The sequence below is a fragment of the Hippocampus zosterae genome, chromosome 10, assembly GCF_025434085.1.
Source record: "Hippocampus zosterae strain Florida chromosome 10, ASM2543408v3, whole genome shotgun sequence".
Taxonomy (NCBI): domain Eukaryota; kingdom Metazoa; phylum Chordata; class Actinopteri; order Syngnathiformes; family Syngnathidae; genus Hippocampus; species Hippocampus zosterae.
In genome coordinates this window covers 9725675-9751442 of record NC_067460.1, presented here as the reverse complement: position 1 = coordinate 9751442, position 25768 = coordinate 9725675, and the positions used below count along the sequence as shown (strand labels likewise).

The 25768-nt window shown below is 42.2% G+C and overlaps 3 long non-coding RNA genes, 9 other non-coding genes and 2 pseudogenes across 12 annotated transcripts; all 14 read right to left on the bottom strand.

The window, feature by feature from the left end:
• Positions 1 to 17: 17 nt before the first annotated feature.
• LOC127609564 (U1 spliceosomal RNA) lies at positions 18 to 181 on the bottom strand. Its single transcript, XR_007964687.1, has one exon. It is a non-coding gene; the product is annotated as a U1 spliceosomal RNA (small nuclear RNA).
• Positions 182 to 1310: 1129 nt separating this feature from the next.
• Positions 1311 to 1501, bottom strand: LOC127609453 (U2 spliceosomal RNA). Its single transcript, XR_007964583.1, has one exon. It is a non-coding gene; the product is annotated as a U2 spliceosomal RNA (small nuclear RNA).
• A 3226-nt stretch (positions 1502 to 4727) lies between these two features.
• On the bottom strand, positions 4728 to 4917 carry LOC127609463 (U2 spliceosomal RNA). The gene has a single exon (XR_007964593.1). It is a non-coding gene; the product is annotated as a U2 spliceosomal RNA (small nuclear RNA).
• Positions 4732 to 6226, bottom strand: LOC127608753 (uncharacterized). The gene is made up of 2 exons (XR_007964322.1): positions 6001 to 6226; positions 4732 to 5440 (listed from the first exon to the last, which is right to left on the bottom strand). It is a non-coding gene; the product is annotated as an uncharacterized LOC127608753 (long non-coding RNA).
• Positions 6227 to 6665: 439 nt separating this feature from the next.
• On the bottom strand, positions 6666 to 6746 carry LOC127609519 (uncharacterized; annotated as a pseudogene).
• Positions 6747 to 9611: 2865 nt separating this feature from the next.
• On the bottom strand, positions 9612 to 9775 carry LOC127609551 (U1 spliceosomal RNA). The gene has a single exon (XR_007964676.1). It is a non-coding gene; the product is annotated as a U1 spliceosomal RNA (small nuclear RNA).
• Positions 9776 to 10904: 1129 nt separating this feature from the next.
• On the bottom strand, positions 10905 to 11095 carry LOC127609452 (U2 spliceosomal RNA). Its single transcript, XR_007964582.1, has one exon. It is a non-coding gene; the product is annotated as a U2 spliceosomal RNA (small nuclear RNA).
• A 3226-nt stretch (positions 11096 to 14321) lies between these two features.
• LOC127609462 (U2 spliceosomal RNA) lies at positions 14322 to 14511 on the bottom strand. The gene has a single exon (XR_007964592.1). It is a non-coding gene; the product is annotated as a U2 spliceosomal RNA (small nuclear RNA).
• Positions 14326 to 15820, bottom strand: LOC127608752 (uncharacterized). The gene is made up of 2 exons (XR_007964321.1): positions 15595 to 15820; positions 14326 to 15034 (listed from the first exon to the last, which is right to left on the bottom strand). It is a non-coding gene; the product is annotated as an uncharacterized LOC127608752 (long non-coding RNA).
• A 439-nt stretch (positions 15821 to 16259) lies between these two features.
• Positions 16260 to 16340, bottom strand: LOC127609518 (uncharacterized; annotated as a pseudogene).
• Positions 16341 to 19205: 2865 nt separating this feature from the next.
• On the bottom strand, positions 19206 to 19369 carry LOC127609539 (U1 spliceosomal RNA). The gene has a single exon (XR_007964664.1). It is a non-coding gene; the product is annotated as a U1 spliceosomal RNA (small nuclear RNA).
• A 1129-nt stretch (positions 19370 to 20498) lies between these two features.
• Positions 20499 to 20689, bottom strand: LOC127609451 (U2 spliceosomal RNA). Its single transcript, XR_007964581.1, has one exon. It is a non-coding gene; the product is annotated as a U2 spliceosomal RNA (small nuclear RNA).
• Positions 20690 to 23915: 3226 nt separating this feature from the next.
• Positions 23916 to 24105, bottom strand: LOC127609499 (U2 spliceosomal RNA). Its single transcript, XR_007964628.1, has one exon. It is a non-coding gene; the product is annotated as a U2 spliceosomal RNA (small nuclear RNA).
• Positions 23920 to 25414, bottom strand: LOC127608755 (uncharacterized). The gene is made up of 2 exons (XR_007964324.1): positions 25189 to 25414; positions 23920 to 24628 (listed from the first exon to the last, which is right to left on the bottom strand). It is a non-coding gene; the product is annotated as an uncharacterized LOC127608755 (long non-coding RNA).
• Positions 25415 to 25768: the final 354 nt, after the last annotated feature.

The following is a 25768-nucleotide window of genomic DNA, read 5'->3' as shown; positions in this document are numbered from 1 at the left end:
GCCATTGACCAGTGAATCAGGGGAGAGCGCGAACGCAGTCCCCCACTACCAGAAATTATGCAGTCGAGATTCCCACATTTGGGGAATTCGCAGGGGTCAGCACAGCCGGAGTGCAATGGCTGAGCCTCACCCTGGGTGAACCACCTTCTTGATCATGGTATCTCCCCTGCCAGGTAAGTATGAGTTGTACAAGTCACCAGCCCAAACTCTTCAGCACACACACCATCTTCAGTCACGGGATCGATCCTCTACCACACGCGTCAGAACGCACATAAACTCTCTCACACTCACTAGATGAGACAACACCTGTACATCAGTCTGAGTAGTACCTTATGATGGTGTCATGAACTAACCCATTATAAATGAGGTAAAAAGAAGCTGCAAAAAACATCCCATCATGCATTGCTTCTTTTCTCCCGAGAATGCAAAGCTAGAATCGTCCCTTCCCCCACGGCTTGACAGCTCTTCCTGTTTCTTTGTGTGGTCAGGAACAGAGTTTAATGCTGCTGACATCTTGCGGCATTTGTAACGCCAAACAATCTTTCACAACACTTCACTTAGTCAAGCACCAATATTTATAGAACAGTATGTAAAATCTACATTTGGGAATATACATTTGAAACCATCATTTTTACATGACCACCGCAGATTGTAAATAATCCACTTTATCCATTTTTACTTCACTCTTTGTTTAATAGAGGGGACGGAACAAGATGAAGTATCTTTGAAAACAATTCTGGCGGGGGGTTAAAAGCATGACTTTGCATTCCTTAAAATGTAGAAAAATGAGACTTAGTTTGAATTTCTTTTATCTTGAGAGCAAAAAATGTTTTTAAAAGTCTAGAAAATTGGAGAAAGTTGCAAAATAAAGAAATATTTCCCGGACAGAAAGGAGTAGGAAAAGTTTGACTGAGAATAGTGTTAATCTCATGTGAAGTATGGCTTCAAAAAAAGGACGATTTGAGAGATGCAACTTCCTTGGAATAAATTTCATCCCGCCTAAAGAGATTATTAATATTACAATTTTGCAAAGTTTGTCATTTTTGAACGAGGTTATCTCCATCTACAGCAGTAGTAACACATTTCCATGCACAATGTTTTTCTAACCCTCTAGCACACAAGTACAATTTGCACACACATGGGAGACACAGGACAATTTCTGTACAAGTGTATAACTTGCTCACTCAAATACTGCACTTGCCACATAAAATTTGATCATCAAAAGGGGCTGAATCTTTGAAGGACAATTGGGCGTACTATATTAACACATTGGATTGCAAGAATGGTTGGTAAACTGCTTTTGACCATGAGAGGATTGCACCGTTCCTGGAGGTACTGCAATACCAGGTCGATGCGTGGAGTGGACGGAGCAAGCCCCTATTCCATCTCCCAGTTCCAAAAATCAATTTAATATATGGTCCCCGGATAGGGGACGTATCAGATATTAAACTGATAAGAACAGATACTACACTTGATCTTAGCCAAAAGGCCGAGAAGCGATAACGCTGAACTGCCTCAAGGGACAATCTCTTTACTGACAGTGATAGCTACAGTCATGGTGACAAGAGTCAAATAACCAAAAACAAAACCCATTTACACGCCAAACAACAACTACAAACAGTTGAGTGATAATGAGGGCAGATGTGTGGTTTGCTAGCCTGCAAATGAAACAAAAGTGAAGCAACTGCTGGGTATTGTGGGTCATGTGACCCAAGAATGTCCAATAGGAAAGCAGCAATGCAATGTACCCCATTTTCTGCTACCACAAGTGTTCTAAATAACCCAATGACGGATTTCCAGTGATAGAACACAAGTGTAGCGTTTGTTTTAATTTTGTGGTGAAAAGCCGTTTGACTAACATTTGACAGAAAGGCTGAAACGCAAGCGGCACTCCTCAACCCACTCACTACATCAGACGTCACCAACGCGGTGCCCGCGGGCACCAGGTCGCCCGTAAGGACTAGATGAGTCGCCCGCAGGCCTGTTCTAAAAATAGATCAAATAGCAGCACTTACCAGTGAGCTGTCTCTATTTTTTATTTTATTTTATTTTATTTTATTTTATTTTTTGCTATTGTTGTTTAAATCAGACTTGCATGTAACTTACAAATGACAACATATATATAAAAACACTTAAAATTTAAAATGTTTTTTGTGTTTAATATAAATGAACTCTGACCTAGTATAGTTCATAGCGTTTGTTGCGCTCATACAAACAAGCTAGCAGACGCAACGAAACTGAGGAGAAGAGTTACCCCAAAAAATGGCAGAAAAAAGAAAGAAAACATATAATTTTCACGACGAATGGGAGGGAGAGTTTTTTTTTACCGCTGTGAAAGGATCCTGCGTGTGTCTCATTTGCGGGGCAACTGTGGCGGTAGCAAAGCGGCACAATGTGGAGAGACATTTCACTACGTGTCACACAAGTTACGACGCTAACTACCCACCGGGCAGCGCACTGCGAGCAGAGAAAGCCCGTGAGTTAAAGGCTGCTTTGTGCAAACGGCAGTCTTTTTTCACGAGACCGGTTAAAAACTCCCAAAAAGCAACCGAAGCCTCGTTTAGAGCTACGCAATTCTTGATTAAGAAAAAGAAGGCATTTACAGACGGGGATGTTGTCAAAGAAGTAATGATGATAATTGCTAAAACTGTGCTTGAAGACGAGAAGTATGGAACCGATGTACTCTCCAGTCTCTCCAATGTTCAACTCGGGGCAACTACAATCGTAAGAAGAGTGTCGATGATGTCTGGGAACTTGGCCGACCAGCTGGACCGTGATCTGGTGAGGTGCCGGTGGTTCAGCATCCAGTGTGACGAGTCGGTGGACGGCAGCAGTACGGCTCAGCTGATGGTCTTTATCCGGATGGTGTTTGATGATTTCTCCACAAAAGAAGAACTTCTGACACTACTGCCCCTGAAGACAACTACGAGAGGAGTTGACATTTATGACGCAGTGAAGGAGTTTTTGGTGGAAAAAAAGGTGCCGCTGGAAAAGCTGGTATCAGTGACTACGGATGGAGCTCCTGCTATGATTGGCCGACACACAGGATTCGTTGCTCACTGTAAAGCTGACCCAGAGTTCCCAAACTTTCTGCAGTACCACTGCATCATACACCAGCAGGCCTTATGTGCAAAAGTGATCTGCTTTGAGCACGTAATGACACCCGTCGTGAAGATCATAAACAGCATCCGCTCCAGAGCTAAACAGCACAGAACATTCAAGGTACTTTTGGAGGACCTGTCAGCTGAATATGGTGACCTGTTACTGCACACAGAAATCCGATGGCTTAGCAGGGGACGAATTTTGCAACGTTTTTTGTCACTTTTGGGTGAAATCAAAGAGTTCATGCAGTCCAGGGGTGAGGACACCGTGCTGCTGGAGGACACTGAGTGGATACTTGACCTTGCATTTTTAACTGACATTACTGGGAAACTGAACAGTTTGAACTGTGAGCTGCAAGGCAAAGGTAAGACTGTTGCCGATATGATAAGTGCTTTAAATGCATTTAAAGCCAAGATGAGCCTTTTCTCTGTGCATTTACAGAGAAAAAAAGTGCTGCACTTTCCCTCTGTGCAGATGGTGCTGAAAGACAATGCTTCTGCATCTGAGGCTTTTGACAAAGTTGCAGAAAAGTACTCTCAGGTCATAAACAGAGTTGGTCAAGAGTTTGAGAACAGGTTTTGTGACCTGGATCAGCTTGAGCCATGTGTGTCGTTCATTTCTAACCCTTTCATGAACGTGGACATATCATGTATTGCTGAGCAGTTAAGTGCAACATTCAGCCTGGATGCTGAACAGGTGGAGATTGAAATTGTAACACTGCAAAATGACCTCCACCTCAAAGCCCATCAGGCTGCACCAAACTTTTGGTGCCTTCTTGACACAGAAAAGTACAGTGGTGTATGCGCAGCAGCTATGAAGGTTGCAAGCCTGTTTGGTTCAACTTATCTTTGTGAATCAGCCTTTTCTGACATGAACTTCATCAAAAACAAACACAGAACACGCCTCACTGATGCACATCTGCAAGACTCACTCAGAGTTGCAGTGTCAAGTTACACACCAGAGTACAACACACTGGTTAACAGCATGCAATGCCAGGCTTCCCACTAATTGACATAGAAACAGATAACAGATTTGGTGTCCAGTTCAAAGTGTGACATGATTTATTTAAAAATTTGAGAGTTGATTTTTGTATTTTACATGAGTTATTATTTGTACAAACATGGTGCAAAGTAATTCATGATTTGTTAAAAAATGTTAGTGGCTAGCTAGTTAAAATGGGATATTGTGATTTCATAATACTGTTGTAGAAGTGATCATTTTCAAATGTTTGAAAAATATAAAAATAAAGTGTTGCATATTGATATTTATCTGTTTCTATATATTTGTTGTGAGAAATCATTAACATGATCAGTGTTTTCACAAAGATAAATATCATTAATTATTAATAATAACAGAGTTAAAGGTAAATTGAGCAAATTGGCTATTTCTGGCAAATTATTTAAGTGTGTATCAAACTGGTAGCCCTTCACATTAATCAGTGCCCAAGAAGTAGCTCTTGGTTTCAAAAAGGTTGGTGACCCCTGATCTACAATAATGGACCACATTTTCAAGCTTCACCTTTGAAGTATCAAAACACAAAAAACTTTCATACCAACTCTGATGATGATTACAAGTATGGAAAGACAGCACTTATTTTCGTAAGTAGTATTGCTATTGACCATCAGAGGGTGTGCACCGTTCCTGGAGGTACTGCAATACCAGGTCGATGCGTGGAGTGGACGGAGCAAGCCCCTATTCCATCTCCCAGTTCCAAAAATCAATTTAATATATGGTCCCCGATAGGGGACGTATCAGATATTAAACTGATAAGAACAGATACTACACTTGATCTTAGCCAAAAGGCCGAGAAGCGATAACTCCGAACTGCCTCAAGGGACAATGTCCTTCCCGACAGTGCTGGCTACAGTCATGGTGACAAAAGTCAAATCACCACAAACAAAACGCATTTACACGCCAAACAACAACTATGAACAGTTAACTGATATTGGGCCCAACTGTGTGGTTTGCTAGCCTGCAAATGAAACAAAAGCGAAGCAACTGTCTGGATAATCTGGGTCATGTGACCCAATGTGGTCCAATAGTAAACCAGCAATAAATGTATCGCATTATCTGGGATCGCAATATTCTTAGATGGATAAATAACCACATAAGGAATTTCCAGTGTTCATACTCAAACGTGGCTGTCGTTTTAATTATGTGGATAAAAGTCATTTGATCAACATTTCACAAAAAGACTGGAAAACATTATAACATTATGGAATAGGACAATGGTGTTGCTTTCCACTTCAAAGAATGTTCGGAAACCGCCAGTCAGTCACGTGATTCACGTCGGACAGAAAGTCATTTCACCTAATCTCGTTAAACCACGTTAAACAATCTGAAAGAGACCAAAAATCGGCGAGTTTTTTTTTAAATTACGATGCAAAAATGGACTTCGTTTGTGTCATGCTGTGGGGAAAATTATAGTCGCTGTTTGACCGACATTTGACGAAATAAACACGGTTTCGCGTGGGAGTCGCCAAACTACTTCCGGTTCCCTGTATAGTACGATTACTAGAGCGCCACCCCGCAGTGGAGGTTAACTACACACAGGTAATTGACTCGCATCAATCGCTTTTCAAACACGTTTAAAATTGTCATTTATCCTTCCAGCGTCAAGATAAAATGTAACGTTTCGGTTTGTCAAATTTTCGCATTAATAATCAAGGGGCGTAAAAACAAAAAAAACGGCAAAGTCCAAAGACAAGGCCATTGCCCACTTTTTCACTTAGAATATATCCCCTAAAAAGTATGCATCCTCAAGGTGGGGGTAAAAAATATTTAAAGCATATATATTTGATATCAAATTTAACTTACGCTATAATGGCGTCGAGGCCCATGCGTTTGTTGAAGGTCTTAAGTGTTTGTCAATTATGTTATTGGGGTTAATTAGCTTACCAGTTCGGTAGAAGGTGACCTACATCCAATTTAGCTGAAGTAAAACTTCCCACTTGGTCACCAGAAGGACATTTTGAGAATTCGCCATAGAAATTTCGTCCGTAGTCATATTTTGCGTCGGTCTTCGACAGCAAAAATATTTTTTTTTCCCCCAGCTAACTTGTTCGCCATCCGCGATGACCGGACCGCCCGTTTTTTTCACTTAAGTGACGTTCAGTGTCATCTGGGACGTTTTCACTACATAAACGGAAGGCCATCAAAAGCGCATTTTTATAATAAATTGTTGTTTTCAAGAAAATTACAGTGAAAGAAAAGTAATGTTTTTGTCAAGATTGAATGTTTAATAATCATGCCTGCTTACGTAATGAAAAACATCCCAGGTGACAGTGAACACGACTTTCAAATGGGGTGGCCAATCAATTGCCAGTATCTACATTTTATTTTTGTATTTTTTCATGTTTTGTTTTGCCATATTTTATTAATTTTTTTACCCTGTTTGTATTGTTAATGTGTTAAAATTTAAGTTAGTGATGATTAGCTGTGAAAGCCAACAAGCTAGCTCATTACAAGAAAGGTATTTTTTTCCACTGCTGACTCAAATATTTATACGTGACGTCATACTCCACTTCGTATGAAGCATTTGCTGTGCTGATTTTTCTTTTTCAAATCGGTACAACATGTTTAATCATGAACTAAGTGGCAAACAGATACTACACTTGATCTTAGCCAAAAGGCCGAGAAGCGATAACTCCGAACTGCCTCAAGGGACAATGTCATTCCCGACAGTGCTGGCTACAGTCATGGTGACAAAAGTCAAATCACCACAAACAAAACGCATTTACACGCCAAACAACAATTACAAACAGTTAAGTGATAATGAGGCCAACTGTGTGGTTTGCTAGCCTGCAAATGAAACAAAAGTGAAGCAATACCGATCGGTCGCCCGTGCAGCATTGGGTCTTTCTGACCACAATTTAATCCACTTAATACCTACATACAGACAGAAAGTCAAATGTGCTAACCCGATTATTAAGACTGTGAAAAAATGGACAGATGAAGCAAAGCTAGCTCTACAAGAATGCTTAGATTGCACTGACTGGGGTGTCTTTGAAACTTCAACGGGCACACTGGATGAATACACAGACACTGTAACATCATACATCAGTTTCTGTGAGGACATGTGTGTACCAACGAAGTCCTTCCGCTCCTTCAACAATAACAAGCCATGGTTTACTCCCAAACTCAGGCAACTCAAGAAAGAGAAAGAGGCCGCATTTAGAAGTGGAGATCGGGCACTGTACAAACACGCCCGAAACCAATTGACAAAGGAAATTAACATCGCTAAGAGAAGCTATGCAGAGAGGCTGAAAAGACAGTTCTCTGCTAACGACTCTGCATCTGTGTGGAATGGCCTGAAAGCAATCACTAACTATAGAATGCCATCCTCCCAAACAGTGAACAATAAGGGTCTTGCTAATGAACTAAACATGTTTTTCTGCCGATTTGAAAAGGACACTCCCATTTCCCACACACACCCACCTCTACCAGAAACTACTCTATCTACATCCCCCACCCCCACCCCCACACCCTCTTTTTCTCCACTACAGATCCACGAACAGGACGTGAGACGGCTCTTCAATCAGCAGAAGATCAAGAAAGCTGCGGGGCCCGACAAAGTGGCCCCCTCCTGCCTGAAAGTCTGCGCTGACCAGCTGGCTCCGGTCTTCACACAAATCTTCAACAGATCCCTGGAGCTGTGTGAGGTCCCATCCTGCTTCAAACAGTCTCCCATCATCCCAGTTGCCAAGAAATCGGCAACATCGGAACTGAACGACTATAGGCCCGTCGCCCTGACGTCTGTGGTCATGAAGTCCTTTGAACGCCTTGTGCTGAACCACCTAAAGAACGTCACCGGACCCCTGCTGGACCCTCTCCAGTTTGCCTACCGGGCAAACGGTCTGTGGAAGACGCAGTCAACATAGGTCTGCACTACATCCTCGAGCACCTCGACAGCAGAGGGACCGACGCAATAATTCTGTTTGTGGATTTCAGCTCTGCATTCAACACCGTCATCCCGGAACTCCTCACTCCTAACTTCTCCACCTCGGTGTGTTCCCTACAATCTGCCAGTGGATCCTCAGCTTCTTGACGGGACGGACACAACAGGTGAGACTGGGAGCAACAACATCATCAACACGCACCACCAGCACTGGAGCCCCACAGGGATGTGTCCTCTCTCCACTGCTCTTCTCCCTCTACACAAACGACTGCACCTCAACAAATCCAGCTGTCAAACTCATAAAGTTCGCAGACGACACCACGGTCATCGGTCTTATCAAAGGCGGCGACGAGTCTGCGTACCGCCAACAAGTGGAGCAGCTGGAGCTCTGGTGCAGACGACACAACCTCGGGCTGAACACGCTCAAGACTGTAGAGATGATCGTGGACTTCAGGAAACATTCTTCTCCACAGTTGCCCCTCACACTATCCAACTGCCCTGTGTCAACCGTCGAGACCTTCAAGTTCCTGGGAATCACAGTCTCCCAGGACATGAAGTGGGAAGTCAACACCATCTCCATCCTGAAAAGGGCCCAGCCGAGGATGTACTTCCTGAGGCTGCCGAGGAAGCATGGTCTGCCACAGGAGGTGCTACGACAGTTCTACACGGCAGTCATCGAATCAATCCTGTGTTCTTCCATCACGGTTTGGTTTGGGGCCGCCACAAAAAAGGACAAAATACGACTTCAACGGACAGTTAGGACGGCGGAAAAAATCATTGGCACCGGCCTACCCACTCTTGAGGACTTGCACACTGCAAGGATCAAGACAAGGGCACGGAAAATACTCCTGGATCCCCCGCACCCTGCCCACCATCTTTTCCAGCTACTCCCCTCAGGCAGGCGCTACAGATCCATGCGCACCAAATCCAGCAGACACTTAAACAGCTTCTTCCCTCTATCCATTAACTCCCTAAACAGTCACTGATGTGGTCACTCTCTTGTACTACAAATACTGCTACTGGTCACTCTAAAATGGTTCAATGATTTTCTGCACCAACTGTACAAACTGTCACCGTATTGTATTCTACCACTGATCACTTTAGCTCTGCTTGATACTTTGCACATTGTCTCACTTACATTACGAAATGCCCTTGCATACCTATTTGTCATGTCCTTGTTTACGATGATACTAATGCAACGTGTTATACCGGAGACAAATTCCTTGTGTGTTCTACATACTTGGCCAATAAAGATGATTCGGATTCTCAACTGCTAGGTATTGTGGGTCAAGTATGTCCAATAGGAAAGCAGCAATGCAACGTACCCCATTTTCTGCTACCACAATGTTTTAGGTGGACAAATAACCCAATGAGGGATTTCCAGTGACGGAACATAAATGTAGCTGTTATTTTAATTTTGTGATGAAAAGCCATATTTGATCAACATTTGACAGAAAGACTGGAACTCATGCAGCTCTCCTCAACCCACTCACTATATCAGCACCAGCGCCATTTCAACTACTCCGCAACCTTTGTGTGAACCTTATTTGTTGTCAAACTTGTTCACAGAATTAAGATCACAATGATAACAATTTGCCATTGACCAGTGAATCAGGGGAGAGCGCGAACGCAGTCCCCCACTACCAGAAATTATGCAGTCGAGATTCCCACATTTGGGGAATTCGCAGGGGTCAGCACAGCCGGAGTGCAATGGCTGAGCCTCACCCTGGGTGAACCACCTTCTTGATCATGGTATCTCCCCTGCCAGGTAAGTATGAGTTGTACAAGTCACCAGCCCAAACTCTTCAGCACACACACCATCTTCAGTCACGGGATCGATCCTCTACCACACGCGTCAGAACGCACATAAACTCTCTCACACTCACTAGATGAGACAACACCTGTACATCAGTCTGAGTAGTACCTTATGATGGTGTCATGAACTAACCCATTATAAATGAGGTAAAAAGAAGCTGCAAAAAACATCCCATCATGCATTGCTTCTTTTCTCCCGAGAATGCAAAGCTAGAATCGTCCCTTCCCCCACGGCTTGACAGCTCTTCCTGTTTCTTTGTGTGGTCAGGAACAGAGTTTAATGCTGCTGACATCTTGCGGCATTTGTAACGCCAAACAATCTTTCACAACACTTCACTTAGTCAAGCACCAATATTTATAGAACAGTATGTAAAATCTACATTTGGGAATATACATTTGAAACCATCATTTTTACATGACCACCGCAGATTGTAAATAATCCACTTTATCCATTTTTACTTCACTCTTTGTTTAATAGAGGGGACGGAACAAGATGAAGTATCTTTGAAAACAATTCTGGCGGGGGGTTAAAAGCATGACTTTGCATTCCTTAAAATGTAGAAAAATGAGACTTAGTTTGAATTTCTTTTATCTTGAGAGCAAAAAATGTTTTTAAAAGTCTAGAAAATTGGAGAAAGTTGCAAAATAAAGAAATATTTCCCGGACAGAAAGGAGTAGGAAAAGTTTGACTGAGAATAGTGTTAATCTCATGTGAAGTATGGCTTCAAAAAAAGGACGATTTGAGAGATGCAACTTCCTTGGAATAAATTTCATCCCGCCTAAAGAGATTATTAATATTACAATTTTGCAAAGTTTGTCATTTTTGAACGAGGTTATCTCCATCTACAGCAGTAGTAACACATTTCCATGCACAATGTTTTTCTAACCCTCTAGCACACAAGTACAATTTGCACACACATGGGAGACACAGGACAATTTCTGTACAAGTGTATAACTTGCTCACTCAAATACTGCACTTGCCACATAAAATTTGATCATCAAAAGGGGCTGAATCTTTGAAGGACAATTGGGCGTACTATATTAACACATTGGATTGCAAGAATGGTTGGTAAACTGCTTTTGACCATGAGAGGATTGCACCGTTCCTGGAGGTACTGCAATACCAGGTCGATGCGTGGAGTGGACGGAGCAAGCCCCTATTCCATCTCCCAGTTCCAAAAATCAATTTAATATATGGTCCCCGGATAGGGGACGTATCAGATATTAAACTGATAAGAACAGATACTACACTTGATCTTAGCCAAAAGGCCGAGAAGCGATAACGCTGAACTGCCTCAAGGGACAATCTCTTTACTGACAGTGATAGCTACAGTCATGGTGACAAGAGTCAAATAACCAAAAACAAAACCCATTTACACGCCAAACAACAACTACAAACAGTTGAGTGATAATGAGGGCAGATGTGTGGTTTGCTAGCCTGCAAATGAAACAAAAGTGAAGCAACTGCTGGGTATTGTGGGTCATGTGACCCAAGAATGTCCAATAGGAAAGCAGCAATGCAATGTACCCCATTTTCTGCTACCACAAGTGTTCTAAATAACCCAATGACGGATTTCCAGTGATAGAACACAAGTGTAGCGTTTGTTTTAATTTTGTGGTGAAAAGCCGTTTGACTAACATTTGACAGAAAGGCTGAAACGCAAGCGGCACTCCTCAACCCACTCACTACATCAGACGTCACCAACGCGGTGCCCGCGGGCACCAGGTCGCCCGTAAGGACTAGATGAGTCGCCCGCAGGCCTGTTCTAAAAATAGATCAAATAGCAGCACTTACCAGTGAGCTGTCTCTATTTTTTATTTTATTTTATTTTATTTTATTTTATTTTTTGCTATTGTTGTTTAAATCAGACTTGCATGTAACTTACAAATGACAACATATATATAAAAACACTTAAAATTTAAAATGTTTTTTGTGTTTAATATAAATGAACTCTGACCTAGTATAGTTCATAGCGTTTGTTGCGCTCATACAAACAAGCTAGCAGACGCAACGAAACTGAGGAGAAGAGTTACCCCAAAAAATGGCAGAAAAAAGAAAGAAAACATATAATTTTCACGACGAATGGGAGGGAGAGTTTTTTTTTACCGCTGTGAAAGGATCCTGCGTGTGTCTCATTTGCGGGGCAACTGTGGCGGTAGCAAAGCGGCACAATGTGGAGAGACATTTCACTACGTGTCACACAAGTTACGACGCTAACTACCCACCGGGCAGCGCACTGCGAGCAGAGAAAGCCCGTGAGTTAAAGGCTGCTTTGTGCAAACGGCAGTCTTTTTTCACGAGACCGGTTAAAAACTCCCAAAAAGCAACCGAAGCCTCGTTTAGAGCTACGCAATTCTTGATTAAGAAAAAGAAGGCATTTACAGACGGGGATGTTGTCAAAGAAGTAATGATGATAATTGCTAAAACTGTGCTTGAAGACGAGAAGTATGGAACCGATGTACTCTCCAGTCTCTCCAATGTTCAACTCGGGGCAACTACAATCGTAAGAAGAGTGTCGATGATGTCTGGGAACTTGGCCGACCAGCTGGACCGTGATCTGGTGAGGTGCCGGTGGTTCAGCATCCAGTGTGACGAGTCGGTGGACGGCAGCAGTACGGCTCAGCTGATGGTCTTTATCCGGATGGTGTTTGATGATTTCTCCACAAAAGAAGAACTTCTGACACTACTGCCCCTGAAGACAACTACGAGAGGAGTTGACATTTATGACGCAGTGAAGGAGTTTTTGGTGGAAAAAAAGGTGCCGCTGGAAAAGCTGGTATCAGTGACTACGGATGGAGCTCCTGCTATGATTGGCCGACACACAGGATTCGTTGCTCACTGTAAAGCTGACCCAGAGTTCCCAAACTTTCTGCAGTACCACTGCATCATACACCAGCAGGCCTTATGTGCAAAAGTGATCTGCTTTGAGCACGTAATGACACCCGTCGTGAAGATCATAAACAGCATCCGCTCCAGAGCTAAACAGCACAGAACATTCAAGGTACTTTTGGAGGACCTGTCAGCTGAATATGGTGACCTGTTACTGCACACAGAAATCCGATGGCTTAGCAGGGGACGAATTTTGCAACGTTTTTTGTCACTTTTGGGTGAAATCAAAGAGTTCATGCAGTCCAGGGGTGAGGACACCGTGCTGCTGGAGGACACTGAGTGGATACTTGACCTTGCATTTTTAACGGACATTACTGGGAAACTGAACAGTTTGAACTGTGAGCTGCAAGGCAAAGGTAAGACTGTTGCCGATATGATAAGTGCTTTAAATGCATTTAAAGCCAAGATGAGCCTTTTCTCTGTGCATTTACAGAGAAAAAAAGTGCTGCACTTTCCCTCTGTGCAGATGGTGCTGAAAGACAATGCTTCTGCATCTGAGGCTTTTGACAAAGTTGCAGAAAAGTACTCTCAGGTCATAAACAGAGTTGGTCAAGAGTTTGAGAACAGGTTTTGTGACCTGGATCAGCTTGAGCCATGTGTGTCGTTCATTTCTAACCCTTTCATGAACGTGGACATATCATGTATTGCTGAGCAGTTAAGTGCAACATTCAGCCTGGATGCTGAACAGGTGGAGATTGAAATTGTAACACTGCAAAATGACCTCCACCTCAAAGCCCATCAGGCTGCACCAAACTTTTGGTGCCTTCTTGACACAGAAAAGTACAGTGGTGTATGCGCAGCAGCTATGAAGGTTGCAAGCCTGTTTGGTTCAACTTATCTTTGTGAATCAGCCTTTTCTGACATGAACTTCATCAAAAACAAACACAGAACACGCCTCACTGATGCACATCTGCAAGACTCACTCAGAGTTGCAGTGTCAAGTTACACACCAGAGTACAACACACTGGTTAACAGCATGCAATGCCAGGCTTCCCACTAATTGACATAGAAACAGATAACAGATTTGGTGTCCAGTTCAAAGTGTGACATGATTTATTTAAAAATTTGAGAGTTGATTTTTGTATTTTACATGAGTTATTATTTGTACAAACATGGTGCAAAGTAATTCATGATTTGTTAAAAAATGTTAGTGGCTAGCTAGTTAAAATGGGATATTGTGATTTCATAATACTGTTGTAGAAGTGATCATTTTCAAATGTTTGAAAAATATAAAAATAAAGTGTTGCATATTGATATTTATCTGTTTCTATATATTTGTTGTGAGAAATCATTAACATGATCAGTGTTTTCACAAAGATAAATATCATTAATTATTAATAATAACAGAGTTAAAGGTAAATTGAGCAAATTGGCTATTTCTGGCAAATTATTTAAGTGTGTATCAAACTGGTAGCCCTTCACATTAATCAGTGCCCAAGAAGTAGCTCTTGGTTTCAAAAAGGTTGGTGACCCCTGATCTACAATAATGGACCACATTTTCAAGCTTCACCTTTGAAGTATCAAAACACAAAAAACTTTCATACCAACTCTGATGATGATTACAAGTATGGAAAGACAGCACTTATTTTCGTAAGTAGTATTGCTATTGACCATCAGAGGGTGTGCACCGTTCCTGGAGGTACTGCAATACCAGGTCGATGCGTGGAGTGGACGGAGCAAGCCCCTATTCCATCTCCCAGTTCCAAAAATCAATTTAATATATGGTCCCCGATAGGGGACGTATCAGATATTAAACTGATAAGAACAGATACTACACTTGATCTTAGCCAAAAGGCCGAGAAGCGATAACTCCGAACTGCCTCAAGGGACAATGTCCTTCCCGACAGTGCTGGCTACAGTCATGGTGACAAAAGTCAAATCACCACAAACAAAACGCATTTACACGCCAAACAACAACTATGAACAGTTAACTGATATTGGGCCCAACTGTGTGGTTTGCTAGCCTGCAAATGAAACAAAAGCGAAGCAACTGTCTGGATAATCTGGGTCATGTGACCCAATGTGGTCCAATAGTAAACCAGCAATAAATGTATCGCATTATCTGGGATCGCAATATTCTTAGATGGATAAATAACCACATAAGGAATTTCCAGTGTTCATACTCAAACGTGGCTGTCGTTTTAATTATGTGGATAAAAGTCATTTGATCAACATTTCACAAAAAGACTGGAAAACATTATAACATTATGGAATAGGACAATGGTGTTGCTTTCCACTTCAAAGAATGTTCGGAAACCGCCAGTCAGTCACGTGATTCACGTCGGACAGAAAGTCATTTCACCTAATCTCGTTAAACCACGTTAAACAATCTGAAAGAGACCAAAAATCGGCGAGTTTTTTTTTAAATTACGATGCAAAAATGGACTTCGTTTGTGTCATGCTGTGGGGAAAATTATAGTCGCTGTTTGACCGACATTTGACGAAATAAACACGGTTTCGCGTGGGAGTCGCCAAACTACTTCCGGTTCCCTGTATAGTACGATTACTAGAGCGCCACCCCGCAGTGGAGGTTAACTACACACAGGTAATTGACTCGCATCAATCGCTTTTCAAACACGTTTAAAATTGTCATTTATCCTTCCAGCGTCAAGATAAAATGTAACGTTTCGGTTTGTCAAATTTTCGCATTAATAATCAAGGGGCGTAAAAACAAAAAAAACGGCAAAGTCCAAAGACAAGGCCATTGCCCACTTTTTCACTTAGAATATATCCCCTAAAAAGTATGCATCCTCAAGGTGGGGGTAAAAAATATTTAAAGCATATATATTTGATATCAAATTTAACTTACGCTATAATGGCGTCGAGGCCCATGCGTTTGTTGAAGGTCTTAAGTGTTTGTCAATTATGTTATTGGGGTTAATTAGCTTACCAGTTCGGTAGAAGGTGACCTACATCCAATTTAGCTGAAGTAAAACTTCCCACTTGGTCACCAGAAGGACATTTTGAGAATTCGCCATAGAAATTTCGTCCGTAGTCATATTTTGCGTCGGTCTTCGACAGCAAAAATATTTTTTTTTCCCCCAGCTAACTTGTTCGCCATCCGCGATGACCGGACCGCCCGTTTTTTTCACTTAAGTGACGTTCAGTGTCATCTGGGACGTTTTCACTACATAAACGGAAGGCCATCAAAAGCGCATTTTTATAATAAATTGTTGTTTTCAAGAAAATTACAGTGAAAGAAAAGTAATGTTTTTGTCAAGATTGAATGTTTAATAATCATGCCTGCTTACGTAATGAAAAACATCCCAGGTGACAGTGAACACGACTTTCAAATGGGGTGGCCAATCAATTGCCAGTATCTACATTTTATTTTTGTATTTTTTCATGTTTTGTTTTGCCATATTTTATTAATTTTTTTACCCTGTTTGTATTGTTAATGTGTTAAAATTTAAGTTAGTGATGATTAGCTGTGAAAGCCAACAAGCTAGCTCATTACAAGAAAGGTATTTTTTTCCACTGCTGACTCAAATATTTATACGTGACGTCATACTCCACTTCGTATGAAGCATTTGCTGTGCTGATTTTTCTTTTTCAAATCGGTACAACATGTTTAATCATGAACTAAGTGGCAAACAGATACTACACTTGATCTTAGCCAAAAGGCCGAGAAGCGATAACTCCGAACTGCCTCAAGGGACAATGTCATTCCCGACAGTGCTGGCTACAGTCATGGTGACAAAAGTCAAATCACCACAAACAAAACGCATTTACACGCCAAACAACAATTACAAACAGTTAAGTGATAATGAGGCCAACTGTGTGGTTTGCTAGCCTGCAAATGAAACAAAAGTGAAGCAATACCGATCGGTCGCCCGTGCAGCATTGGGTCTTTCTGACCACAATTTAATCCACTTAATACCTACATACAGACAGAAAGTCAAATGTGCTAACCCGATTATTAAGACTGTGAAAAAATGGACAGATGAAGCAAAGCTAGCTCTACAAGAATGCTTAGATTGCACTGACTGGGGTGTCTTTGAAACTTCAACGGGCACACTGGATGAATACACAGACACTGTAACATCATACATCAGTTTCTGTGAGGACATGTGTGTACCAACGAAGTCCTTCCGCTCCTTCAACAATAACAAGCCATGGTTTACTCCCAAACTCAGGCAACTCAAGAAAGAGAAAGAGGCCGCATTTAGAAGTGGAGATCGGGCACTGTACAAACACGCCCGAAACCAATTGACAAAGGAAATTAACATCGCTAAGAGAAGCTATGCAGAGAGGCTGAAAAGACAGTTCTCTGCTAACGACTCTGCATCTGTGTGGAATGGCCTGAAAGCAATCACTAACTATAGAATGCCATCCTCCCAAACAGTGAACAATAAGGGTCTTGCTAATGAACTAAACATGTTTTTCTGCCGATTTGAAAAGGACACTCCCATTTCCCACACACACCCACCTCTACCAGAAACTACTCTATCTACATCCCCCACCCCCACCCCCACACCCTCTTTTTCTCCACTACAGATCCACGAACAGGACGTGAGACGGCTCTTCAATCAGCAGAAGATCAAGAAAGCTGCGGGGCCCGACAAAGTGGCCCCCTCCTGCCTGAAAGTCTGCGCTGACCAGCTGGCTCCGGTCTTCACACAAATCTTCAACAGATCCCTGGAGCTGTGTGAGGTCCCATCCTGCTTCAAACAGTCTCCCATCATCCCAGTTGCCAAGAAATCGGCAACATCGGAACTGAACGACTATAGGCCCGTCGCCCTGACGTCTGTGGTCATGAAGTCCTTTGAACGCCTTGTGCTGAACCACCTAAAGAACGTCACCGGACCCCTGCTGGACCCTCTCCAGTTTGCCTACCGGGCAAACGGTCTGTGGAAGACGCAGTCAACATAGGTCTGCACTACATCCTCGAGCACCTCGACAGCAGAGGGACCGACGCAATAATTCTGTTTGTGGATTTCAGCTCTGCATTCAACACCGTCATCCCGGAACTCCTCACTCCTAACTTCTCCACCTCGGTGTGTTCCCTACAATCTGCCAGTGGATCCTCAGCTTCTTGACGGGACGGACACAACAGGTGAGACTGGGAGCAACAACATCATCAACACGCACCACCAGCACTGGAGCCCCACAGGGATGTGTCCTCTCTCCACTGCTCTTCTCCCTCTACACAAACGACTGCACCTCAACAAATCCAGCTGTCAAACTCATAAAGTTCGCAGACGACACCACGGTCATCGGTCTTATCAAAGGCGGCGACGAGTCTGCGTACCGCCAACAAGTGGAGCAGCTGGAGCTCTGGTGCAGACGACACAACCTCGGGCTGAACACGCTCAAGACTGTAGAGATGATCGTGGACTTCAGGAAACATTCTTCTCCACAGTTGCCCCTCACACTATCCAACTGCCCTGTGTCAACCGTCGAGACCTTCAAGTTCCTGGGAATCACAGTCTCCCAGGACATGAAGTGGGAAGTCAACACCATCTCCATCCTGAAAAGGGCCCAGCCGAGGATGTACTTCCTGAGGCTGCCGAGGAAGCATGGTCTGCCACAGGAGGTGCTACGACAGTTCTACACGGCAGTCATCGAATCAATCCTGTGTTCTTCCATCACGGTTTGGTTTGGGGCCGCCACAAAAAAGGACAAAATACGACTTCAACGGACAGTTAGGACGGCGGAAAAAATCATTGGCACCGGCCTACCCACTCTTGAGGACTTGCACACTGCAAGGATCAAGACAAGGGCACGGAAAATACTCCTGGATCCCCCGCACCCTGCCCACCATCTTTTCCAGCTACTCCCCTCAGGCAGGCGCTACAGATCCATGCGCACCAAATCCAGCAGACACTTAAACAGCTTCTTCCCTCTATCCATTAACTCCCTAAACAGTCACTGATGTGGTCACTCTCTTGTACTACAAATACTGCTACTGGTCACTCTAAAATGGTTCAATGATTTTCTGCACCAACTGTACAAACTGTCACCGTATTGTATTCTACCACTGATCACTTTAGCTCTGCTTGATACTTTGCACATTGTCTCACTTACATTACGAAATGCCCTTGCATACCTATTTGTCATGTCCTTGTTTACGATGATACTAATGCAACGTGTTATACCGGAGACAAATTCCTTGTGTGTTCTACATACTTGGCCAATAAAGATGATTCGGATTCTCAACTGCTAGGTATTGTGGGTCAAGTATGTCCAATAGGAAAGCAGCAATGCAACGTACCCCATTTTCTGCTACCACAATGTTTTAGGTGGACAAATAACCCAATGAGGGATTTCCAGTGACGGAACATAAATGTAGCTGTTATTTTAATTTTGTGATGAAAAGCCATATTTGATCAACATTTGACAGAAAGACTGGAACTCATGCAGCTCTCCTCAACCCACTCACTATATCAGCACCAGCGCCATTTCAACTACTCCGCAACCTTTGTGTGAACCTTATTTGTTGTCAAACTTGTTCACAGAATTAAGATCACAATGATAACAATTTGCCATTGACCAGTGAATCAGGGGAGAGCGCGAACGCAGTCCCCCACTACCAGAAATTATGCAGTCGAGATTCCCACATTTGGGGAATTCGCAGGGGTCAGCACAGCCGGAGTGCAATGGCTGAGCCTCACCCTGGGTGAACCACCTTCTTGATCATGGTATCTCCCCTGCCAGGTAAGTATGAGTTGTACAAGTCACCAGCCCAAACTCTTCAGCACACACACCATCTTCAGTCACGGGATCGATCCTCTACCACACGCGTCAGAACGCACATAAACTCTCTCACACTCACTAGATGAGACAACACCTGTACATCAGTCTGAGTAGTACCTTATGATGGTGTCATGAACTAACCCATTATAAATGAGGTAAAAAGAAGCTGCAAAAAACATCCCATCATGCATTGCTTCTTTTCTCCCGAGAATGCAAAGCTAGAATCGTCCCTTCCCCCACGGCTTGACAGCTCTTCCTGTTTCTTTGTGTGGTCAGGAACAGAGTTTAATGCTGCTGACATCTTGCGGCATTTGTAACGCCAAACAATCTTTCACAACACTTCACTTAGTCAAGCACCAATATTTATAGAACAGTATGTAAAATCTACATTTGGGAATATACATTTGAAACCATCATTTTTACATGACCACCGCAGATTGTAAATAATCCACTTTATCCATTTTTACTTCACTCTTTGTTTAATAGAGGGGACGGAACAAGATGAAGTATCTTTGAAAACAATTCTGGCGGGGGGTTAAAAGCATGACTTTGCATTCCTTAAAATGTAGAAAAATGAGACTTAGTTTGAATTTCTTTTATCTTGAGAGCAAAAAATGTTTTTAAAAGTCTAGAAAATTGGAGAAAGTTGCAAAATAAAGAAATATTTCCCGGACAGAAAGGAGTAGGAAAAGTTTGACTGAGAATAGTGTTAATCTCATGTGAAGTATGGCTTCAAAAAAAGGACGATTTGAGAGATGCAACTTCCTTGGAATAAATTTCATCCCGCCTAAAGAGATTATTAATATTACAATTTTGCAAAGTTTGTCATTTTTGAACGAGGTTATCTCCATCTACAGCAGTAGTAACACATTTCCATGCACAATGTTTTTCTAACCCTCTAGCACACAAGTACAATTTGCACACACATGGGAGACACAGGACAATTTCTGTACAAGTGTATAACTTGCTCACTCAAATACTGCACTTGCCACATAAAATTTGATCATCAAAAGGGGCTGAATCTTTGAAGGACAATTGGGCGTACTATATTAACACATTGGATTGCAAGAATGGTTGGTAAACTGCTTTTGACCATGAGAGGATTGCACCGTTCCTGGAGGTACTGCAATACCAGGTCGATGCGTGGAGTGGACGGAGCAAGCCCCTATTCCATCTCCCAGTTCCAAAAATCAATTTAATATATGGTCCCCGGATAGGGGACGTATCAGATATTAAACTGATAAGAACAGATACTACACTTGATCTTAGCCAAAAGGCCGAGAAGCGATAACGCTGAACTGCCTCAAGGGACAATCTCTTTACTGACAGTGATAGCTACAGTCATGGTGACAAGAGTCAAATAACCAAAAACAAAACCCATTTACACGCCAAACAACAACTACAAACAGTTGAGTGATAATGAGGGCAGATGTGTGGTTTGCTAGCCTGCAAATGAAACAAAAGTGAAGCAACTGCTGGGTATTGTGGGTCATGTGACCCAAGAATGTCCAATAGGAAAGCAGCAATGCAATGTACCCCATTTTCTGCTACCACAAGTGTTCTAAATAACCCAATGACGGATTTCCAGTGATAGAACACAAGTGTAGCGTTTGTTTTAATTTTGTGGTGAAAAGCCGTTTGACTAACATTTGACAGAAAGGCTGAAACGCAAGCGGCACTCCTCAACCCACTCACTACATCAGACGTCACCAACGCGGTGCCCGCGGGCACCAGGTCGCCCGTAAGGACTAGATGAGTCGCCCGCAGGCCTGTTCTAAAAATAGATCAAATAGCAGCACTTACCAGTGAGCTGTCTCTATTTTTTATTTTATTTTATTTTATTTTATTTTATTTTTTGCTATTGTTGTTTAAATCAGACTTGCATGTAACTTACAAATGACAACATATATATAAAAACACTTAAAATTTAAAATGTTTTTTGTGTTTAATATAAATGAACTCTGACCTAGTATAGTTCATAGCGTTTGTTGCGCTCATACAAACAAGCTAGCAGACGCAACGAAACTGAGGAGAAGAGTTACCCCAAAAAATGGCAGAAAAAAGAAAGAAAACATATAATTTTCACGACGAATGGGAGGGAGAGTTTTTTTTTACCGCTGTGAAAGGATCCTGCGTGTGTCTCATTTGCGGGGCAACTGTGGCGGTAGCAAAGCGGCACAATGTGGAGAGACATTTCACTACGTGTCACACAAGTTACGACGCTAACTACCCACCGGGCAGCGCACTGCGAGCAGAGAAAGCCCGTGAGTTAAAGGCTGCTTTGTGCAAACGGCAGTCTTTTTTCACGAGACCGGTTAAAAACTCCCAAAAAGCAACCGAAGCCTCGTTTAGAGCTACGCAATTCTTGATTAAGAAAAAGAAGGCATTTACAGACGGGGATGTTGTCAAAGAAGTAATGATGATAATTGCTAAAACTGTGCTTGAAGACGAGAAGTATGGAACCGATGTACTCTCCAGTCTCTCCAATGTTCAACTCGGGGCAACTACAATCGTAAGAAGAGTGTCGATGATGTCTGGGAACTTGGCCGACCAGCTGGACCGTGATCTGGTGAGGTGCCGGTGGTTCAGCATCCAGTGTGACGAGTCGGTGGACGGCAGCAGTACGGCTCAGCTGATGGTCTTTATCCGGATGGTGTTTGATGATTTCTCCACAAAAGAAGAACTTCTGACACTACTGCCCCTGAAGACAACTACGAGAGGAGTTGACATTTATGACGCAGTGAAGGAGTTTTTGGTGGAAAAAAAGGTGCCGCTGGAAAAGCTGGTATCAGTGACTACGGATGGAGCTCCTGCTATGATTGGCCGACACACAGGATTCGTTGCTCACTGTAAAGCTGACCCAGAGTTCCCAAACTTTCTGCAGTACCACTGCATCATACACCAGCAGGCCTTATGTGCAAAAGTGATCTGCTTTGAGCACGTAATGACACCCGTCGTGAAGATCATAAACAGCATCCGCTCCAGAGCTAAACAGCACAGAACATTCAAGGTACTTTTGGAGGACCTGTCAGCTGAATATGGTGACCTGTTACTGCACACAGAAATCCGATGGCTTAGCAGGGGACGAATTTTGCAACGTTTTTTGTCACTTTTGGGTGAAATCAAAGAGTTCATGCAGTCCAGGGGTGAGGACACCGTGCTGCTGGAGGACACTGAGTGGATACTTGACCTTGCATTTTTAACGGACATTACTGGGAAACTGAACAGTTTGAACTGTGAGCTGCAAGGCAAAGGTAAGACTGTTGCCGATATGATAAGTGCTTTAAATGCATTTAAAGCCAAGATGAGCCTTTTCTCTGTGCATTTACAGAGAAAAAAAGTGCTGCACTTTCCCTCTGTGCAGATGGTGCTGAAAGACAATGCTTCTGCATCTGAGGCTTTTGACAAAGTTGCAGAAAAGTACTCTCAGGTCATAAACAGAGTTGGTCAAGAGTTTGAGAACAGGTTTTGTGACCTGGATCAGCTTGAGCCATGTGTGTCGTTCATTTCTAACCCTTTCATGAACGTGGACATATCATGTATTGCTGAGCAGTTAAGTGCAACATTCAGCCTGGATGCTGAACAGGTGGAGATTGAAATTGTAACACTGCAAAATGACCTCCACCTCAAAGCCCATCAGGCTGCACCAAACTTTTGGTGCCTTCTTGACACAGAAAAGTACAGTGGTGTATGCGCAGCAGCTATGAAGGTTGCAAGCCTGTTTGGTTCAACTTATCTTTGTGAATCAGCCTTTTCTGACATGAACTTCATCAAAAACAAACACAGAACACGCCTCACTGATGCACATCTGCAAGACTCACTCAGAGTTGCAGTGTCAAGTTACACACCAGAGTACAACACACTGGTTAACAGCATGCAATGCCAGGCTTCCCACTAATTGACATAGAAACAGATAACAGATTTGGTGTCCAGTTCAAAGTGTGACATGATTTATTTAAAAATTTGAGAGTTGATTTTTGTATTTTACATGAGTTATTATTTGTACAAACATGGTGCAAAGTAATTCATGATTTGTTAAAAAATGTTAGTGGCTAGCTAGTTAAAATGGGATATTGTGATTTCATAATACTGTTGTAGAAGTGATCATTTTCAAATGTTTGAAAAATATAAAAATAAAGTGTTGCATATTGATATTTATCTGTTTCTATATATTTGTTGTGAGAAATCATTAACATGATCAGTGTTTTCACAAAGATAAATATCATTAATTATTAATAATAACAGAGTTAAAGGTAAATTGAGCAAATTGGCTATTTCTGGCAAATTATTTAAGTGTGTATCAAACTGGTAGCCCTTCACATTAATCAGTGCCCAAGAAGTAGCTCTTGGTTTCAAAAAGGTTGGTGACCCCTGATCTACAATAATGGACCACATTTTCAAGCTTCACCTTTGAAGTATCAAAACACAAAAAACTTTCATACCAACTCTGATGATGATTACAAGTATGGAAAGACAGCACTTATTTTCGTAAGTAGTATTGCTATTGACCATCAGAGGGTGTGCACCGTTCCTGGAGGTACTGCAATACCAGGTCGATGCGTGGAGTGGACGGAGCAAGCCCCTATTCTATCTCCCAGTTCCAAAAATCAATTTAATATATGGTCCCCGATAGGGGACGTATCAGATATTAAACTGATAAGAACAGATACTACACTTGATCTTAGCCAAAAGGCCGAGAAGCGATAACTCCGAACTGCCTCAAGGGACAATGTCCTTCCCGACAGTGCTGGCTACAGTCATGGTGACAAAAGTCAAATCACCACAAACAAAACGCATTTACACGCCAAACAACAACTATGAACAGTTAACTGATATTGGGCCCAACTGTGTGGTTTGCTAGCCTGCAAATGAAACAAAAGCGAAGCAACTGTCTGGATAATCTGGGTCATGTGACCCAATGTGGTCCAATAGTAAACCAGCAATAAATGTATCGCATTATCTGGGATCGCAATATTCTTAGATGGATAAATAACCACATAAGGAATTTCCAGTGTTCATACTCAAACGTGGCTGTCGTTTTAATTATGTGGATAAAAGTCATTTGATCAACATTTCACAAAAAGACTGGAAAACATTATAACATTATGGAATAGGACAATGGTGTTGCTTTCCACTTCAAAGAATGTTCGGAAACCGCCAGTCAGTCACGTGATTCACGTCGGACAGAAAGTCATTTCACCTAATCTCGTTAAACCACGTTAAACAATCTGAAAGAGACCAAAAATCGGCGAGTTTTTTTTTAAATTACGATGCAAAAATGGACTTCGTTTGTGTCATGCTGTGGGGAAAATTATAGTCGCTGTTTGACCGACATTTGACGAAATAAACACGGTTTCGCGTGGGAGTCGCCAAACTACTTCCGGTTCCCTGTATAGTACGATTACTAGAGCGCCACCCCGCAGTGGAGGTTAACTACACACAGGTAATTGACTCGCATCAATCGCTTTTCAAACACGTTTAAAATTGTCATTTATCCTTCCAGCGTCAAGATAAAATGTAACGTTTCGGTTTGTCAAATTTTCGCATTAATAATCAAGGGGCGTAAAAACAAAAAAAACGGCAAAGTCCAAAGACAAGGCCATTGCCCACTTTTTCACTTAGAATATATCCCCTAAAAAGTATGCATCCTCAAGGTGGGGGTAAAAAATATTTAAAGCATATATATTTGATATCAAATTTAACTTACGCTATAATGGCGTCGAGGCCCATGCGTTTGTTGAAGGTCTTAAGTGTTTGTCAATTATGTTATTGGGGTTAATTAGCTTACCAGTTCGGTAGAAGGTGACCTACATCCAATTTAGCTGAAGTAAAACTTCCCACTTGGTCACCAGAAGGACATTTTGAGAATTCGCCATAGAAATTTCGTCCGTAGTCATATTTTGCGTCGGTCTTCGACAGCAAAAATATTTTTTTTTCCCCCAGCTAACTTGTTCGCCATCCGCGATGACCGGACCGCCCGTTTTTTTCACTTAAGTGACGTTCAGTGTCATCTGGGACGTTTTCACTACATAAACGGAAGGCCATCAAAAGCGCATTTTTATAATAAATTGTTGTTTTCAAGAAAATTACAGTGAAAGAAAAGTAATGTTTTTGTCAAGATTGAATGTTTAATAATCATGCCTGCTTACGTAATGAAAAACATCCCAGGTGACAGTGAACACGACTTTCAAATGGGGTGGCCAATCAATTGCCAGTATCTACATTTTATTTTTGTATTTTTTCATGTTTTGTTTTGCCATATTTTATTAATTTTTTTACCCTGTTTGTATTGTTAATGTGTTAAAATTTAAGTTAGTGATGATTAGCTGTGAAAGCCAACAAGCTAGCTCATTACAAGAAAGGTATTT